The sequence below is a fragment of the Danio aesculapii genome, chromosome 9 (genome assembly GCF_903798145.1).
Source record: "Danio aesculapii chromosome 9, fDanAes4.1, whole genome shotgun sequence".
Classification (NCBI taxonomy): Eukaryota; Metazoa; Chordata; class Actinopteri; order Cypriniformes; family Danionidae; genus Danio; species Danio aesculapii.
Window position 1 is genome coordinate 50,399,971 of NC_079443.1, and position 22,366 is coordinate 50,422,336.

At 36.7% G+C, this 22,366-nt stretch overlaps 1 protein-coding gene across 1 annotated transcript in view; it reads left to right on the forward strand.

Moving 5' to 3' along the window:
- Positions 1-22,366, forward strand: part of LOC130235493 (potassium voltage-gated channel subfamily H member 7) — a 183,747-nt gene that overhangs the window by 134,792 nt on the left and 26,589 nt on the right. The gene's annotated exons all lie outside the window — the stretch shown is intronic.

Below are 22,366 nucleotides of genomic sequence, written 5' to 3' on the forward strand. Positions count from 1 at the left end.
CAGATATTTAGCATGCCAAATATCTGGTGTCTGCGACTCTCTCAGATCACGTCTTTGATGGTACACGAGAACCGATTTTCCGGTGATTTCTTAAAACATGTTGGCGAGTCAAAATTGGGGCTAAAATCATGCAGTCTGAATTCAGCATAAGGGGAAAACCACTATTATACAGTTAAAGTCAGAATTATTAACCCCCCTGAATTATTAGCCCCCCTGTTCATTTTTTTGCCCAATTTTTTTCAACACATTTCTAATAACGGATTTATTTTATCTTTGGCTTGATGACCATAAATAATATTTGACTAGATATTTTTCAAGATACTAGTATTCAACTTAAAGTGACATTTAAAGGCTTAACTAGGTTAATTAGGTTAACTAGGCAGGTTAGGGTAATTAGGCAAGTTATTGTATAACGATGGTTTGCTCTGTAGAATATTGAAAAAATATTGCTTAAAGGGGCTAATAATTTTGACCTTAAAATGTTTAAAAAATAAAAAATAAAACTGCTTTTATTCTAGCCAAAATAAAACAAATACGAGTTTCTCCAGAAGAAAAAAATACTATCAGACATACTGTGAAAATTTCCTTGCTCTGTTAAACATCATTTGGAAAATATTTATAAAAGAATAAAAAATTAAAAGGGGGCTAATAATTCTGACTTCAACTGTGTGTGTGCGTGTATATATATGTATATATATATATATATGAAAGGTGAAGATGCTTTACAAGTGCTGATATTGCAGAATTTTGCACGCCTGTCAGCCAATCAGATTCGAGAACCAGACAGAACTGTTGTATATATATATATGTGCATATTTATATATATCTGTGCATATATATATACAGTATATACAGTATATATATATATATATATATATATATATATATATATATATGTATATATATATATATATATATATATATATATATATATATATATATATATATATATATATATATATATATATATATATATATATATATATATAATATTATTATTATTAACAGTTATGTTATGTATTATTAACAGTTATGTTTTATGTAATTTAGAATATATAAACAAGGAGCTTTTAGAAGAAATCATAGGCCTCTTGGAACTTAAGTTAAATCTCTCCTCTGTGAAAATATATGGAATCACTTTTTTTTTTCTCACATAAAATGTCTATTTTAATCAGAGGTAGACTATTTTTAAAAGCTTGCTAAAGAACATCTCTCACTGTCTCATTAGTTCTGTGCTCTTTGCTCTCGTGATTGATGTTTGTTGAATGTTGCAGAGAAAGACATTAATGCAATGGGCTGTGGTGTGTGTGTTTGCTAAGGGACTGTCTGATGTTTACCATTGCGTCGGTCAGAGGCTCATGCAGGATCTCCTAGCTGGATGTGCCATTGTTGTTCATCAGCACAAGAGCTGAGGGGAAAAACATATGCATTATTGTTGTTTGAGAAAATGTTAAATGTCAAACAGATGAGCAAAATCTAGAAACATTCCCTGTGCTGTTTTACGTTGTGATCGCTTCAGTGTCTAGAAAAGGTGTCTGATATGAAGAGGCTGCTGACATTTCTATTAAGTGTCTGCCGCTATATGTGTTTGAGAGAGAGAGAGAGAGAGAGAGAGAGAGAGAGAGAGAAAGAGAGTGAGAGAGAGAGAGAGAGAGAGAGAGAGAGAGAGAGATCTTAGAGAATGGTGGACACTGAGGAGCATTTTCTTAACCACTGTAACCATTACAACGACATTAGATCCACATACTGTACATATAGCAGGTTAGTTATGCACCTATGCATGTTCAAACCCTTAATCACCCTATGGGGCATAAGAACAGGACGTGTGTTTGGTTTTTTGACCACACTTCGTTATTGTTGTTCATTTATTCATTTACTGGAAATTAGAACTGAATTTAGAAATAGTTAAATATTAAATATTAATATTAACAAAATTTAATATGTAGGCTAATGGATGTTTTCAGTGGAGAATAAAAACATTTCCTTACCCACGAAAGTAAAGGAGTAAAGTAAAGAGTAATAGTAAAAATAAAGAGAAAGTAAAGAGGCTGAATGGAGGAGGCTCATTCTTTATCCTCATGCTGGAGATGGTCTGTTTAACGGTTTTCTTGCTAGTGAAGTGTTCAGTTTCCACTTCGTTTCCACTTACAAAGTCCACCATGTAAGTTAAAATAGAGCCCAGAGAGTCAGTCGGAGGACAAAACTAATCAGAAATACTATTGCAAACCAACTGTTCGAGCGTATGGGCGTAAGGGCATCTGCTGCATAAAGCATATGCTGGATAAGTTGGTGGTTCGTTCCGCTGTGGTGAGCCTTGATAAATAAAGGGACTAAGCCAAAGGAAAATGAATGAATGAAGCACATTTGCATTTCCTGACAAAATCAACATTATAGTTTGAAAGAAAGTCAAATATGCATTAAATTGATCATAAGTGTGAAAGTACACTGAAAAAATAAATAAATAAATAAATAAATAAAAATTCAGCAAAATTGTTACAGTACAAACAATTTATATGGGCTGAATTAAAACAAAGAAACAAACTACATTTAGTAATGTTAATTTTCATTTGTTTGTATTAATTCAGCTTCAATGAAATGTTTACAACCACTTACCTTATAAAAAAATTTGTAAATCCAAGGAATCATCTTTGAATCACTTCTTAAATTTATTCTGAAGTTTAAGGTTTGGTACGTACCTCGGTTTTGGGGTCACAGTTCAAAAAGGGTACAATACATTACAACAAGAGCATTAACAAATCCTCATTGCTTCCTTTTTCTTTTTATTTTGAACAGGCAAAAGTGTTTTGTCACGATCAGCTACAGAACTCAAAGGCTTCTTGTGATTGTAAAATTGTGACTACTATTGCAAACCATCTGAATTAATGTACAGTTGAAGTCAGCATTATTAGCACTCCTTTGAATTTTTTCCCTATTTCAATATTTCCCAAATGATGTTTAACAGAGCAAGGAAATTTTCACAGTATGTCTGATAATATTTTTTCTTCTGGAGAAAGTCTTTTTTGTTTTATTTTGGCTAGAATAAAAGCAGTTTTTAATTTATTTTAAAAAACATTTTAAAGTCAAAATTATTAGCCCCCTTAAGCTAATTTTTTTCAGATAATCTACAGAACAAACCATCATTATACAATAACTTGCCTAATTACCCTAACCTGCCTAGTTAACCTAATTAACCTAGTTAAGCCTTTAAATGTATCTTTAAGCTGTATAGAAGTATCTAGAATATTTAGTCAAATATTATTTATTGTCATCATGGCAAAGATAAAATAAATCTGTTATTAGAAATGAGTTATTAAAACTGTTATGATTAGAAATGTGTTGAAGAAATCTCTCCGTTGAACAAAAATTGGGGAAAAAAAATTAACTGGGGGACTAAATATTCTGACTTCAAATGTATATGTATTATTTGTATGCATTTCTTTATTTTCTTGTATTTGAATATTACTGACCTCAGAAGTTTAACATTTTTATTTTCCAGTCAAACTAAAAGAAATAAGACTTTATCCAGAAGAAATATATAATTCATAATACTGTGAAAACAATTTCTTTGCTCTGTTTAATATCACTTATATTTAATACAATATTTGTATTAAAGCGGTATTTGAAATATCCTATTAAACACATTCACAGGCCTTGTGATAGTTTTTTTTCATGAAGAAATTAATACTTTATTACTTTAGAGGGGAACAATAATATTTTACAATAGATTACTAGAGATTGTTTTGACTTTGGTTTAGTCCCTTTATTAATCAGGGGTCGCCACAGCGGAAAGAAGCGCCGACTTATCCAGCATATGTTTTACGCAGTGGATGCCCTTCCAGCCGCAACCCAACACTGGGAGACACCCACACATTCTTGCACACACTCACATACACTACGGACAATTTAGCTTATGCAATTCACCTGTTGCATGTCTTTGGACTGTAGGGGAAACCCACGTGAACACGGAGAGAACATGCAAACTCCACACAGAAATGCCAACTGACCCAGCTGGGGCTCGAACCAGCGACCTTCTTGCTGTAAGGCGATTGTGCTACCCACTGTGCCACATAAACAAACAATAAAAACCTTTAATGCCAAATGCTTTCCATTATACAGGGAAGCTAATAATTCTGACTTCAGCTGTTCACCTTAATTTCCAAAAACTTGACACTTCTGACGGGTTTCCTTGTCACAAATGGTCAAATCTGCTACGCAGGAGTCCACTGAAGTAGTGGTTTATCTGTAAAATCGGCGGCCTCTCAGCTGGATCTCTTCCTGTGTAAATGTCAGGCCCTCAGAGTGATCCTGCTTTAAATAAGAGAGACGTGACTGAGCTGCAGGTGACATTAAACCCAGCCGTTCATGAGGGATCTCGCAGCTCTCTATATCCCAGACACAAAGAAGCTCTTTCTCTCTTTAATGCATCCAGAGAACATCATTAAACCAAGAGTTCAGCTCCAGTTCGACAGCGTTGCAGCATAAATACTGTGAGCTTTAAGAACGTTTCCCTTATGGCTGTCTGCACTGTGCTTTGTTTTTGACCCTATTATGAGCCGCCCGAATATTCATTTGATGAAAACACTGTGCATTTATAGCAAAAACACCTGTCAGATATACACAAACACACACACACACACACACACACACACACACACACACACACACACACACACACACACACACACACACACAGGCTCTCTGACACCAGGAGGAAATGCTCATAATTCCCTCCATTTACTTCATTACTGATTCAAAATGACACAACAGCAGGAGCTCCCTTTCACGTGTAAACCTACGACTAATGACTGGGATGAAAATAGCATACTATTCCTATAGTATATGCAAATAGTCTGAGAGCACTGATTGGAGAAAATCATTCAACAAGCAATACACTACAATATACACTCTATTGAAGGAGATGACAATATTATGATTGCTGGTGAGCACATTAGCAATATACTGTACACTGTGAGTGATGTAACTTGCTTTAAGGTATTTTGCTACAGTATAAACTACTATATCCCTCAGTGCTGCTGTAGATGAATTTTCAATAGGGATGTACGATATATCGGCGGCCATATTGTTATCGGCCGATAAATGCTGTTTTTATTCTTATCATTGTTGGTCTGATATCAAAATTAGGCCGATATCTTTAAGCCGATAGATTACGTAATTGTACAGATCTGCCTGCCTCGCACATGTGTGGGCGGAACTTGTTCAGACTTGTCTAGTGCACTATAACCAGTGTTGGGGAGGTTACTTTGGAAATGTAATAGATTACAGATTACAAATTACCCTATTTGAAATGTAATAAGTAGTGTACCTTTTCATTACTTTATAAAAGTAACTGATTACATCTGATTACTTTTGGATTACTTTTAGGTTTCTGATGGATATTTTCAACTAAATCATTTTCAAGCATTTATACCAAGCAGGTGTGATCTTACAGTAGCTCGGTTTACTGTTAGAATTTCAAAATCCCTCATCACTTGAATTAAGATTATATTCATTTAATTTTAAAGTACAGCCACCACAGAACCAGACCTTATAACAAAAAATTTGTTCATCCAGTTATTTACTGTAAATAATATGCTTTACTAAACAGAAACAAATTATAGTATATAACAACATAAACAAAAAATCCAATGAAATCAGGTGTCACACATTTAAAATACTATAGTAAGTAATGGAATGGCCTACCCATCAGTATCAGGAATGCCGTTTCTCTGGAATGTTTTAAGAAACTTCTCAAGACTCACCTTTTTACCGCTGCTTTTAACTTAGATTGATTATTTTTGTTAATTTTATCATCCAATTGTATTAAATCTGTTATATGTTATTGTTTTATTGTGGTCTTTTTTACCGTTTTATTTTGTTCTGCTTTTTTTGCCTGTTAGTGCTTTGGGTCTGAGAAAAATGCACTATAAATAAAAGGTATTATTATTATTATAGTAATTTATAGTAAAAGGAAATATTTAGGAATAAGCATTATATTGTATTCAGGGCGTGACATTAACTTTTTTGATCACCAGCCACTGTGGCTAGTAGTTTTCCAACATTACTAGCCACTCACCATTTTCACTAGCCACAATTTTATTGTTGGGAAAATATATTTTATACACATAAATATGACTTTGACATGCTAAAATGACTTGATTTAGATTTTGCGTTATGTCCACATGCCTCCTCACTCATTTCACTGTCTGTGTGTCGTGTATGAGCTTGCTCAATAATCATGAGCAAATGCGTCAGGGTTTCATATATTACAATTAGTTTTTATTTCACATCATTTTCAGAGCTCAAAATGAAGGATTTACCAAACTTATCTTTGACCACACCAAACATAAACAATTCATTATTACTTAGCCACAAATTTAAAATGTGTCAAAACAAGCTAAATATAGCTTAAACTATATTTTTTATTTAACAAAACATACGCGCAGTAATCTGTCCTGGCTAAAGGTCCCAGATCACCAGTTAACATACACATAAACACATAAATGGGGAGTTAATCTCCCATTAAAGCAATGTTATTGTAAAAAATGATAATTAAACGATTAACGCAAAAGAAAGCAGGTAAAAAACATACTGTGTGTGATAATGAAAGGATTCGCACACACAGGGTTAACGTTATACCCATAAATAATCTGTTCAAAGAATAGTTAAAGCGAAAGCAACGGGCGCTGATTACAATAAGTCAACTCTGGAAATCTTGAAAGCAGCAAGACTGTGTGTGCATGTTCATCACTTTTTGTCTATCTGAAAGAGAACCGATCACATCAGTTGTGTTTCTAGACACAGTTGCTTCACGAAAGGAAATGGGAGCGCGCACGCCTTTTAAACAGTTGAGCGCATCACCTCAGCTGTTATTGCGAGTGATTATCCTCTCATTCGGTATTCAGTTGCAAAAACTATTAATTTTGTCAGTCGTGTTGCTTCTCAATTCTAAGATCGCCTTTGCATGCACATTGGGCCATCCTTATTGTCGAACCTTGCTTTTAAGAAGAATTTTCTGGGAAAATTATTTTCAACCAGCCAAAGTGGCTAGTTGGAGAGTCTGACTTACTTGGTTGGCGGGTGTTAATGTAAAGCCCTGATTGTTTATATATTTACAACTCTTCATTAATAAATTACTAATGTAGTATCATTAGTAAATATCATGAACTAATAGAAATTACCATAGTATTCTTCAGCCTTTACTACAGTTAACTATATATTTACCTCTCCTCTCCTTCAGTCATCTTCCCATCAAGCAAATTTCTCGCGTTAGCCTAATTGTTTGGCGACGTCACCGACCAGGGGTGCGTTTCCCAAACAACGACGTAACTCGCGGATGAACTATCATATGATGCATCGTTTGGGAAAAGAACTATGTAGTGGCGAGTGTTTCCCAAAACCCTTAGTTTCTCCGTCACAGATCCATCGCTTGAACCACGTTAGGTATAGCGTGAAATGCCCATAATGATGCTCTAAACAGGGTGGAGTAACTACTTCTTTAGAGAAGAACCCCATCATTTCTTTGTGCAAATTATATTGTTTTAAGCGCACACACATTTAAAATAAAATCTAAAATTAGTTTTGGTAAAAGCATGCACTCGCTTTCCATATTAATTATATAATATATTAATTATATAATTATTTAATATAATTATAATATAGGGCCAATGTTTGCTTTACTAATATTATTGAGAAGTTGAACATTACATACTCTGTTCTAAAACATAAAATTACTTACAAAAGCTAACACGTGTAAGGCTATTTATTAAAAATGGATATTTAATATTTATTATTTATTAGGAAATTTTAAAAAAATTCTACTTCAATAATAATATTAATAATATTGATGATGATGATGATGATGATCATTATGAAGTAGGATATTGTTTATTTATTTATTTTTAAATGTCTACTTTTACAATTTGACACATGCAAACCAGTCATATACAGTGCAGATACTTCATAAATAACCTACTACGCCCCTCGCTGCTGGAATCAGCTTCCGGAAATGATCAGATGTGCTCCAACATTAGGCACATTCAAATCAAGACTGAAAACACATCTGTTTAGCTGTGCCTTTACTGAATGAGCACTGTGCTACGTCTGACAGATCGCACTATATTATGTCTTTCTTTTCTTTTTTTATTCATTTATAACCTGCTTTAACACTGCTTTAAATAAACTTGCCTTGCCTTTCCTTACTATAAATTAAAAGCATCAACGTATGCTGTGTTTTTCTTGTTTTCACAAGCTTTGGAGACATAACATAAATTCCGCTTTTAAATAATAGGTCACCTATAGCTTTCACCATGAGGCTGTGTTCAAAATAACATCAATGTTTTTTTAAAGTGCACTGCGAAGGGAGCGCAATTGTGAACATGAAGATCACTAAAACTGAACTGTAAAAATACTTTTAAAGCAAATTACACCTAAGAGAGATGACCTTAATGCTTTTTTATCTTTAATCATTCCAGCTTTGAATGTTAGAATGTTCTAAATGAATAGCCTCTCTTGTAAAATAGTACATTTGAAAATTCATGGATTACAACAATATGGGCGGAGTTTAGTGCTTCACACCTTTTTATTGGTCTTTTTTGTTTCAAGAATAAGGGCCAACATTTAAAATAAAAGTCTCTATTTAAAAACAGTAGCAAAAGATTACTTCACTTACGTCAGATTGGCCTACCTTTTGTTGTGTTTTGTACAAAAATGCCTTATATTAGTGGATATTAGTAAATTTATAATACATTTGCATTGTATTTATTGTGTTTTGAATGCAAATCCCACTTTATTTATAGAAAATAAATAGTGTTGACTTGTGATGCATGTTATGGATGTTTATTAATAACAAGTTATGTAATATCAATTGTTTTGGACTTTTAACCTTAATGAAAATTCAGATTTGGATCTTTTAATGTAGACAGTGAGAACCCCTGATCTACTTTCTCTTATACAGTTCAGCTCAGTGCAGGATTTGAGTAAAACTAGTATAGCGTGCTAAACATGAACATCTGCATCTCTGCCATTCAGATTCAGGCAATATTGCAATTAAACTTGACCTCATTCAAGTTGAACTGTCCGCTGTGGATTTCTGGGCATTCTGCTTTGGACGCCTGCATACAGCTATTGTGTCTACAATAGTGTCTACTTTCTTTTTTAATTAATTCAGCTGATCTCCAGGTCTGGCGGGAGCACTTTTAGCTTACCTTAGCATCCATAATTGAATCGGATTAGACCATTAGCATCTCACTAATGGCCAAATCTGTGACAACTTGACTATTTAAAGTTGGACTCTTCTGTCATTTCTAGTCATATCGGCAAAATCTAATTCATAAATTCAAGACAATTCACAAATGCACAAATCCAATTTAATTGGGGAAATATTTGTAATTTTTACAAAATTGTGTTTTGAATTTACAAATTGTATTTGTGCATTATGAATTGGATTTGTGCATTTATGAATTGGATTTGTGCATTTATGAATTGTATTTGTGCATTTATGAATTGGATTTGTGGATTTATTAATTGGATTTGTGCATTATGAATTGGATTTGTGCATTTATGAATTGGATTTGTGCATTTATGAATTGGATTTGCGCATTTATGAATTGGATTTGTGCATTTATGAATTGGATTTGCGCATTTATGAATTGGATTTGTGCATTTATGAATTGGATTTGCGCATTTATGAATTGGATTTGCGCATTTATGAATTGGATTTGTGGATTTATGAATTGGATTTGTGCATTTATGAATTGGATTTGTGCATTTATGAATTGGATTTGTGCATTTATGAATTGGATTTGCGCATTTATGAATTGGATTTGCGCATTTATGAATTGTATTTGCGCATTTATGAATTGTATTTGCACATTTATGAATTGTATTTGCACATTTATGAATTGGATTTGTGCATTTATGAATTGGATTTGTGGATTTATGAATTGGATTTGTGCATTTATGAATTGGATTTGTGCATTTATGAATTGGATTTGCGCATTTATGAATTGGATTTGCGCATTTATGAATTGGATTTGTGCATTTATGAATTGGATTTGCGCATTTATGAATTGTATTTGCGCATTTATGAATTGTATTTGCACATTTATGAATTGTATTTGCACATTTATGAATTGGATTTGTGCATTTATGAATTGGATTTGTGCATTTATGAATTGGATTTGTGCATTTATTAATTGGATTTGTGCATTTAGGAACTGGATTGGTGCATTTATGAATTGGATTTGTGCATTTATGAATTGGATTTGTGCATTTATGAATTGGATTTGTGCATTTGTGCATTTATGAATTGGATTTGCGCATTTATGAATTGGATTTGTGCATTTAGGAATTGGATTTGTGCATTTATGAATTGGATTTGTGCATTTATGAATTGGATTTGTGCATTTAGGAATTGGATTTGTGCATTTATGAATTGGATTTGTGCATTTATGAATTGGATTTGTGCATTTAGGAGCTGGATTTGTGCATTTGTGCATTTATGAATTGGATTTGTGCATTTGTGCATTTATGAATTGGATTTGCGCATTTAGGAATTGGATTTGTGCATTTATGAATTGGATTTGCGCATTTATGAATTGGATTTGTGCATTTATGAATTGGATTTGCGCATTTATGAATTGGATTTGTGCATTTATGAATTGGATTTGTGCATTTAGGAATTGGATTTGTGCATTTAGGAATTGGATTTGTGCATTTAGGAGCTGGATTTGTGCATTTATGAATTGGATTTGCGCATTTATGAATTGGATTTGTGCATTTGTGCATTTAGGAATTGGATTTGTGCATTTATGAATTAGATTCGCGCATTATAAATTGGATTTTAAATTTACGAATGGTGTTTTGAATTTATGAATTGGATTTGCGCATTATGAATTGGATTTTAAATTTCTGAATTGGAATTGCACATTTATGAATTTGTATTTTGAATTAATAAATTGGATTTGTGCATTTGTGAATTGTGTTTTGAATTTACTAATTGGATTTGCACGTTTATGAGTTATGTTTTGAATTTCCGAATTGGAATAGGAATTGTGCATTTATTAATTGGATTTGCGCATTAATGAATTGTTTTAAATTTACGAATTGCATTTTGAATTTACAAATTGTGTTTTGAATTTACAAATTGTGTTTTGAATTTACAAATTGTGTTTTGCGCATTTATGAATGGTGTTTTAAATTTACGAATTGCTGTTTGAATTTATGAATCATGTTTAAAATTTATGAATTGTGTTCTGAGTTTACAAAATGGATTTCCGCATTTATGAATTGTGTTTTGAATTTACGAGTTGGATTTGCGCATTCATGAATGGTGTTTCAAATTTACGAAGTGAAGTTTCATAAACCTAATTTCGAGAGGAGCACGTGATATGATTGAGCACGTCTGGCCACCCATCTGTAATCAGTAATAATCCAATCAGAGCGATCCTAGTTTACTATAAATGGATCATTTTCTCCCTAATGTTTTATCTTCGTTTGGAAGACCTCAAGCTACGATCTAAATTCTAAGCTCTGCAAGCTAGCCAGCCAGCCAGCCAGCCAGCCCTCAAGCTAAGAAAGATAACTCTAAGCTCCGCAAGCCAGTCCGCCAGAAATCAACAAAACAACCAGCCAGCCAACAAACCAACTATAACGACTACACCGAAAATGGACAAAAGCAGCAACACCAACATCAACAACAACGCTTTGACCACCAGTGAGAGCTCCGCTCTCCCCGACACGCCCGCCGCGGCTCAACATCACTCAGCCCCGCAAACAAAGGGACTCGAAGCCGAGGTCCCTGTAAGAGGCCGCAGGCCTATCCGCAGCACTACAACTCAACGCCGCCAGAATTCACCATCCCCAACAACATCAAGCCGCCACCTACCTTCACCAGCTTCCTCCTACGCCTCCGCCAGATCATCATCCCACGTCTCCAACAAAATCACCATCCCCGAACTCCGGAAAAACCTCTCGGACGCAGGAATTCCCATTCCTCCACGCTGCAACAAAGCCGATCTCCTGAAGCTCTACTCCGCCATCGCTCCTCAGTCCCCGCCCACCATGGACTCTGCAAGATCCTCCCGCTCACGCCACGCCCCCTATCCTCAACGCGTTACATCCCAAACTGAACATTCTCAACCTGGACAATCTAAAAAAGCTACTCAGAAAAGTACAACAACCAGCAGGAAGACTTCTAGACCACGTATTCAAGAAAACCAGACCACCCCAGCTACATCATTGCAACTCACAGAAATTCCCCCAGACAATATTCCATCTACTAGGCATACTAATCAACCTTTTACAACCCCTCTCATTTGGCCTCCAGCTCCTCACTCCAGCTCTACTCCCAGCCCCCCATTACACACCACTTCCATCAGCCACACTCATATTCAGCTCCCCATACCCAACCATCCCCCTAATACATCTACACAGTTCATTCATTCCACCACTAGTTCCAACCCCAATATTTATCCTCTCACCACCCCCTTTACTCTCTCTAGCATTCCCCCCTATAATCCCCCTTCTTCCCTTCACCAAGCACTAACTCACACCTCCAGCACTGATCCAGCCCAACACACCACCATCCCTTCACAAACTTCTTCAGCACGCCCCCCGTACACTCTTATCACAGCCACTCCCCTCCCCGTGCCGCACAACGCTACAGTCCTGGAACCACCCCCCGTCTCAAACGCTGCAAAAAATCTCATATTATCAGGTGCAGACATCGATCTCACTACACTTCTTTCACCTATTGCACCCCCTACGGCAGAACGTCAGGTGAATTGCGGAGAATTCACACTCACACTCAAATCATCAACTACCTCCCAAGCACGTACCCTCTCATTAGCAGAATTCCAAGTAGCTTTTTCTAGATTCACCGACATTATATGCTCAGTTTTTCCCCATAGGAGACGCGAGCTAAACGATTACATGGCTATTATCTCGGAGCTCGCGCTCTCCTATGGGGGAACGCATTTCTATACATACCACAAATTATTTTCCGCCAAATGCGCTATCCGAGTAACTCAATGGAATCAGTGTCCTTACTGGGGGGCTTTGGATACCGATCTCCATAATAGGGTCTTTCTAGGTTGCCGCAATCTCTCCTGCTCGGTCTGCCGTTCCAGTCTTCACCCTACCACTTCCTGTCCCTTTATTATTCCTCCCTCAGATAAAGAATTCTCTAACTCAAGATCCACAAGCTACGTTCCCCGTCCTTCTACTTCAGCGATCCCTGCTCTGCTTCCTCCTTCTCTCTTCTCCTCTTCTCACAGTTCTACATCCTCTAGACCATGTTTCAATTTCAATATCGCAAGATGCTTCCGTCACCCCTGCAAATATTCACATACATGTAATTATTGTGGTGGAGCGCATGCCCGCGTCGTTTGCCCAATCCTAAAAACAAATAAAAAATCAAGAAATTACTTATCGACTCCTGTCAATGTATCTCAACTTGCATCCGAATTATGTTTTCACCCTGACTCTAACTTCTCTGAATTTCTCATTTCAGGTTTATCCTACGGATTCCATCCAGGCGTTTTGACCCTACCCTCTTACAACCTCGCTTGCCCTAACCTACAATCAGCTATCGCTGAACCCAGGGTCGTAGATCAGTTAATTAAAAAAGAGATCGACAATAAATTTATGATCGGTCCTTTCTCTGCCCCCCCATTCAGCTCATTTCGTATTAGCCCTATTGGTGTAGCCACCAGAAAATTTTCTGATAAAAAACGCCTCATAATTGATCTCTCATCACCTCATAATTCCCCCTTTTCAAGCATCAACAGCTTAATTGAATCCGACGAATTCTCACTCCACTACCACGATATAGATCAAGCAATCTCCTTAATCAAAACAGTCGGCCGTAATGCATGGCTTGCTAAAGTTGACATTTCCTCAGCATTTAAAATCATGCCTTTACATCCTGATTTCTGGCATTTGTTCGGTATCAATTGGAGATCCAAATTCTACTTTGCAGTCCGTTTAACCTTCGGATGCAGAAGCAGCCCCAAAATATTTGACATGCTCTCAGAGGCCATATGTTGGATCCTCGCCAACAACCACGGCGTGTCGCATCTCATCCATTTATTAGATGATTTTCTTATCATCTCCCCCCCTAGCACACCACCTGCCAGACAATTAGCGATTACTCAAAATGTCTTCGCTAATCTCGGTATCCCTCTAGCAGAAGAGAAAACGTCCGGCCCTAGCACTACTTTAGAATTCCTAGGAATTAAGCTGGATTCTAAAAACTTTATAGCATCACTTCCAAAGGAAAAAATTGACAGAATCATTTCCCTGTCATCCTTGTTTCTCGAGAAACAAAATTGCACAAAACGCGAACTCCTGTCCATCCTGGGATATTTGAACTTCGCCATGCGCATAATTCCTCAGGGACGCCCCTTCGTCTCTCACCTTCTCCAAACCGCAGCCTCAATTAACAGTTTAGAAGAAACTATCCACTTGTCCAACGCCTGCCGTAATGAACTCAGCCTGTGGATTTCCTTCCTTAAGTGCTGGAACGGCTGTTCGTTTTTCTATAGAGACATGGTTTCTGCTCCAGTTGACATCCATCTATTCACCGACGCTGCCCCCTCAGTAGGTTTCGGGGGATATTATCAAGGCCGTTGGTTTGCTTCTCCATGGCCCCCGCAAATGCTAGAAATTCCCCTGCCCCACCAATCATCAGCCCTTTTCGAATTGTACCCCCTAGTGGCCGCGACTATTATGTGGGGTGACGAATGGTCTGCTTCCAGCATTCTAGTTCATAGTGATAATGAAGCAGCTGTACAATGTGTTAATAAAGGACGTTCTCATTCCCCTATTTTAATGCCTTTCATTCGCCGTTTAGTTTGGACATCAGCCAAAAAACAGTTCATTATAACTGCAAAACATGTACCAGGCTTCAAGAATAAAATTGCTGACTCTCTTTCTCGTTTTTCCTTCCAGAGATTTCGGCAGTTGGCTCCAGAGGCGGATCCTCACCCTACACCCATCCCTCCATATTCAGAGATGATATTGCCTTAAATCACCCCATGCACCATTTACAACAAGCATCTATCTCCCTTATTTTAGAAGCCATAGCCCCTAGAACCCTTCAGTCGTACCTCTCAGCATGGAACGCATTTAAACATTTTCACACCCAGTACAACACACAGTTTCCCAATTTTTCTCTTCTTACCATTACATCCTTTATCACACACCTACACTACTCAAAAAACATACAAGCCAGCACCATTAAGAGTTATTTAAGCGGAATTAATTTCTTTCACAAATTGATTTACGGCTCCCCAGCAGACTCCATTTCCAACTCCCAAACCTGCCTTCTTATTAAAGGCATACAGAAAGCCCATCCCTCCCCCCCAGATTCCAGGCTACCCATCACACAAAGTGTCCTCTCCAAATGCATTTCCACCCTCCGCAAAGGTTACATTTCTCCAAATACTGACCGTACCCTTGACGCCATGTTTAATCTTTCTTTCTTTGGATTTCTTAGATGCTCAGAAATCACCATAGTCTCTAAATTTAATCCAAGCATTCACCCTACCATCTCAGATCTTACTTTGTTAGATGAGGGAACCATTTCCTTCCTCATAAAACAAAGTAAAACAGACCAGATACGTAAGGGACATTTCATCTACATATTTGACCTCCCCTCACCCACACTCCCATTCCAAACACTTACAGCATTTCTACATTTTAGGAAAACCCAAAAACCAAGTCCCTCGTCCCCCTTATTTGTAGATGATACAAACCGCCCAGTAACACGATTCTGGTTTCAAAGACACCTCAAAGCAGTCCTAAAACTATCAGGCTTCCCTTCTGATTCATACTCCAGTCACTCCTTTAGAATAGGCGCAGCCACCACAGCAGCACAAAAAGGGCTCTCACAACAACAGATCCAGACTCTGGGAAGATGGTCATCCAACGCCTTCAAGACGTACATACGCCTTAGCCAAAGGCACCTTAAAGAAGCCCAAATGACCCTCGCTAGCCATCAACCCACATCTAGACAAGGGCGATAGCTCAACCTAATCACCTTCCCTGTTTCTTTTCTTCCTTCTAGACTGAGCAACACTCAGTTTTCTCCCTCAAGCAAAGAGCCAACTGAAGAAGTTCAGCTAAGCCGCCTTGTCACCTGCCACCCCGGCCGTTTCCGCAGGAGTGTTCACTGCCCCCTCCCATTTCCCGACTCTTGCCGGACCCCGCCCCCCCCCCCCCCCCCCCCCCCCCCCAAGGCTCTGACTCTCGCAGGAGTGTTACCCCGAGATTCAAGATTCATCATCTCACTGCCCCCCTTCCAACCCCGCCCCCCCCCAGGCCTTAGCAAATTTCTCTTATACGTTTGCGTGTATATAAGTGTATGCGTCTGTGTACGTATGTATGTATGTATGTATGTATGTATGTATGTAGGTATGGATACGTGCGCGTGTAGACGTTGTATATGTTGTACGTATGTACACGTATATATAAGTTTACACGGGTATGCGCGTGTATGTGGGTTTTTATGTATATATGCATGCGTGCGCGTATGCATGGATTGTGTATGTGCATATGTATATGTCTACGTGCGCAAGCACGTGGATGTATGTATGTGTATGCGTATATATGTATGTGTATATGTGTGTATGCGTATATGTGTATGTGTGTGTATATATATATATATAGATATATATATTTACTTATAGCACTGTCACTCACCGCTCCTTCTCCTCACAGAGTGTTCCTCGAGCACCTAATGCAGCCCGTCACCCTCTAACAGGAGTCTTCACCGTCCAAACCCCCTTTTTCCCAGTCTCCTGTCAGAGTCGGCCAGCTTGCCCTGTTCCCCGGGCGCCGACCCCGCAGGGGTCATGTCACCGCCCCCCCCAAGGCCACTGAAACTCATTATTTATATATATCTATGGATTCTCGTCCATGGCTATATATTTATATAGAGCGCTGTCACTCCCTGCTCTACCTCCAGATAGGAGTGTTCCTCGAGCATCGACTCCCACAGGAGTCTCGCCAAACTTGCCACTCACCCTCTAGCAGAAATCTTCACCACCCAAATCCCAATTCACGATTTCTGCCGGAGACGGCAAATAACAAGAATTGCTGCCCCCAACTCCCGCAGCACCTACTCCGACTCACAGAAGTCTTCTAATTGCCCCCTCCAGGCCTTAGATTACCCCATTATATATATATATATTTATATACTCTCATATATACATATATATTTATATATAGCGCTGCCACTTCCCAGCTCCATCTCCGTCAGGAGTGTTCCTCGAGCATAATTTGTTTTGATTCTTAATGAGTCAACCCTGGTCACCCCTTTATGGCCCCATCCACTAGTCACTCCCCCCCCCGCTGAGGCTCCAACAGGAGTCTGTTTCACCCTTTGCTCCAGCTGGAGCTCCCTAATCTCTTTCCCTTCCATAACCTATATATCCAGCAGCCGGATATAGCAAAAACTTTCTAGCCTTTGGGGGGAAATTCTTCGAAATACACGGCTGCTGTCCCGAGTTGATAGCTTTTTTGGGGAACTCTCGAGACCTACCTGATCTCGGATCCCCTGATATGCTTATCGACCGGGCGGGAGCCCTGGGCTCAAAGATCTCCGAGCTCAGGGTTCTCTCCCGGGACAGCATGCCAAACCAGCTTTATACGCCAAGCATATCTAAGTGGGAACTCTTGAAGTGAAGTTTCATAAACCTAATTTCGAGAGGAGCACGTGATATGATTGAGCACGTCTGGCCACCCATCTGTAATCAGTAATAATCCAATCAGAGCGATCCTAGTTTACTATAAATGGATCATTTTCTCCCTAATGTTTTATCTTCGTTTGGAAGAATCCCCCCTTCCACCCCTTCTCTCCTCCTTTCCTCCCTTTTCTAAAAGGGGGAACTCTCGAGACCTACCTGATCTCGGATCCCCTGATATGCTTATCGACCGGGCGGGAGCCCTGGGCTCAAAGATCTCCGAGCTCAGGGTTCTCTCCCGGGACAGCATGCCAAACCAGCTTTATACGCCAAGCATATCTAAGTGGGAACTCTTGAACTGCGTTTTAAAGTACGAATGGTGTTTTGAATTTAAAAATTGGATTTGCGCATTTATGACTTGTGTTTTATATTTATGAGTTGCATTTTGAATTTATGAATTTGATTTGCGCATTTACGAATTGTGTTTTGAATTTACAATTTATATTTGCGCATTTATGAATGGTGTTTTGAATCTATTAAATGGATTTGCACATTAATAAATTGAATTTGCACATTTGTGAATTGTGTTTAGGCATTTATGAATTGGATTTGCGCATTTATGAATTGGATTTGCGCATTTATGAATTGGATTTGCGCATTTATGAATTGTATTTGCGCATTTATGAATTGTATTTGTGCATTTATGAATTGGATTTGCGCATTTATGAATTGGATTTGTGCATTTATGAATTGGATTTGTGCATTTAGGAATTGGATTTGTGCATTTATGAATTGGATTTGCGCATTTATGAAATGGATTTGCACATTTATGAATTGGATTTGCGCATTTATGAATTGTATTTGCGCATTTATGAATTGTGTTTGTGCATTTAGGAACTGGATTTGTGCATTTGTGCATTTTTGAATTGGATTTGTGCATTTATGAATTGGATTTGTGCATTTATGAATTGAATTTGTGCATTTATGAATTGGATTTGTGCATTTATGAATTGGATTTGTGCATTTATGGATTTATGAATTGGATTTGTGCATTTATGAATTGGATTTGTGCATTTATGAATTGGATTTGCGCATTTGTGAATTGGATTTGCACATTTATGAATTGGATTTGTGCATTAATGAATTGAATTTGTGCATTTATGAATTGGATTTGCGCATTTATGAATTGGATTTGTGCATTTATGAATTGGATTTGTGCATTTATGAATTGGATTTGTGCATTTATGAATTGGATTTGCGCATTTATGAATTGGATTTGTGCATTTATGGATTTATGAATTGGATTTGCGCATTTATGAATTGGATTTGTGCATTTATGGATTTATGAATTGGATTTGCGCATTTATGAATTGGATTTGTGCATTTATGAATTGGATTTGTGCATTTATGAATTGGATTTGCGCATTTGTGAATTGGATTTGCACATTTATGAATTGGATTTGTGCATTTATGAATTGGATTTGTGCATTTATGAATTGGATTTGCGCATTTATGAATTGGATTTGTGCATTTATGAATTGGATTTGCGCATTTATGAATTGGATTTGCGCATTTATGAAATGGATTTGCACATTTATGAATTGGATTTGCGCATTTATGAATTGGATTTGTGCATTTATGAATTGGATTTGTGGATTTATGAATTGGATTTGTGCATTTATGAATTGGATTTGTGCATTTATGAATTGGATTTGCGCATTTATGAATTGGATTTGCGCATTTATGAATTGTATTTGCGCATTTATGAATTGTATTTGCACATTTATGAATTGTATTTGCACATTTATAATTGTATTTGCGCATTTATTAATTGGATTTGTGCATTTATGAATTGGATTTGTGCATTTATGAATTGGATTTGTGCATTTAGGAACTGGATTTGTGCATTTATGAATTGGATTTGTGCATTTATGAACTGGATTTGTGCATTTATGAATTGGATTTGTGCATTTATTAATTGGATTTGTGCATTTAGGAACTGGATTGGTGCATTTATGAATTGGATTTGTGCATTTATGAATTGGATTTGTGCATTTATGAATTGGATTTGTGCATTTGTGCATTTATGAATTGGATTTGCGCATTTATGAATTGGATTTGTGCATTTAGGAATTGGATTTGTGCATTTATGAATTGGATTTGCGCATTTATGAATTGGATTTGTGCATTTGTGCATTTATGAATTGGATTTGTGCATTTATGAATTGGATTTGCGCATTTATGAATTGGATTTGCGCATTTATGAATTGGATTTGCGCATTTATGAATTGGATTTGCGCATTTATGAATTGGATTTGTGCATTTAGGAATTGGATTTGTGCATTTATGAATTGGATTTGTGCATTTATGAATTGGATTTGCGCATTTATGAATTGGATTTGCGCATTTATGAATTGGATTTGTGCATTTAGGAATTGGATTTGTGCATTTAGGAGCTGGATTTGTGCATTTGTGCATTTATGAATTGGATTTGTGCATTTAGGAATTGGATTTGTGCATTTAGGAATTGGATTTGTGCATTTAGGAATTGGATTTGTGCATTTATGAATTGGATTTGTGCATTTATGAATTGGATTTGTGCATTTAGGAATTGGATTTGTGCATTTAGGAGCTGGATTTGTGCATTTGTGCATTTATGAATTGGATTTGCGCATTTATGAATTGGATTTGTGCATTTATGAACTGGATTTGTGCATTTATGAATTGGATTTGTGCATTTAGGAATTGGATTTGTGCATTTATGAATTGGATTTGTGCATTTATGAATTGGATTTGTGCATTTAGGAATTGGATTTGTGCATTTAGGAATTGGATTTGTGCATTTAGGAGCTGGATTTGTGCATTTGTGCATTTATGAATTTGATTTGTGCATTTGTGCATTTATGAATTGGATTTGCGCATTTATGAATTGGATTTGTGCATTTAGGAATTGGATTTGTGCATTTATGAATTGGATTTGTGCATTTAGGAGCTGGATTTGTGCATTTGTGCATTTATGAATTGGATTTGTGCATTTATGAATTGGATTTGTGCATTTAGGAACTGGATTTGTGCATTTATGAATTGGATTTGCGCATTTATGAATTGGATTTGTGCATTTGTGCATTTATAAATTGGATTTGTGCATTTATGAATTAGATTCGCGCATTATAAATTGGATTTTAAATTTACGAATGGTGTTTTGAATTTATGAATTGGATTTGCGCATTATGAATTGGATTTTAAATTTTTGAATTGGAATTGCACATTTATGAATTTGTATTTTGAATTAATAAATTGGATTTGTGCATTTGTGAATTGTGTTTTGAATTTACTAATTGGATTTGCACGTTTATGAGTTATGTTTTGAATTTCCGAATTGGAATAGGAATTGTGCATTTATTAATTGGATTTGCGCATTAATGAATTGTTTTAAATTTACGAATTGCATTTTGAATTTACAAATTGCATTTTGAATTTACAAATTGTGTTTTGAATTTACAAATTGTGTTTTGCGCATTTATGAATGGTGTTTTAAATTTACGAATTGCTGTTTGAATTTATGAATCATGTTTAAAATTTATGAATTGTGTTCTGAGTTTACAAAATGGATTTCCGCATTTATGAATTGTGTTTTGAATTTACGAGTTGGATTTGCGCATTCATGAATGGGGTTTCAAATTTACGAACTGCGTTTTAAAGTACGAATGGTGTTTTGAATTTAAAAATTGGATTTGCGCATTTATGAATTATGTTTTATATTTATGAGTTGCATTTTGAATTTATGAATTTGATTTGCGCATTTACGAATTGTGTTTTGAATTTACAATTTATATTTGCGCATTTATGAATGGTGTTTTGAATCTATTAAATGGATTTGCACATTAATAAATTGAATTTGTACATTTGTGAATTGTGTTTAGACTTTACGAATTAAATTTTGTAAATGTGAATTGTGAATTGTAAATGTTTAACTTTTGAGACCCAGAGATTGGCTCAATGGATTCAAATATGGTAAAACTCAACGTTTAACTCTGGGAAAGCTGTAAAATTTGTCTAATTATTAAAAACAAAAAAAGTTGAGTGTTGCTTTAATTCAAAAAGCAATTAAAATCTTGTACTCTGATCCCTACAAAGGCAAAATAACAAAAGGTTTTATTTGTTTGTAGGGAAGTGAAGAAGCGAATGAACAGTATATGCAGTACCTGGCATGATTGATAATCTCAGCAGAGAGAGTGATCTGATAATCCTCAAGCACAGAATATATCCTCAGCTGACCGCGACTGACCGGACATGCTCAAAAACACACAGCCAACATCTGAAATCCCACTCAGATACATGCTTTCACATGCACACAGAGAACACACAGCTGCTCTGACACGGCAGACACTTGCACGTCATTTGCCCAAACACGCTCTTTCAGATAGAAGTGAGGAAAATGCAGAGATAAGATGAGATGAGATTGTAAGTTTGCTGTAATGTGCGAGCTGATATAATGATACTCAATTTGCAAAAAACATCCTAAAAGTCTAAAGACCGCATTTACACTGCACTGCTCAAGTGACTCAGTTCCGATTTTTTTTTCTCTCATGTGGCACAGATCGGATGTGGCCCATGTATGTGTAAGCAGGAACAAATCACATGGATTCTGATTTACTCAAATCAGATTCAGGCCTTGTTCA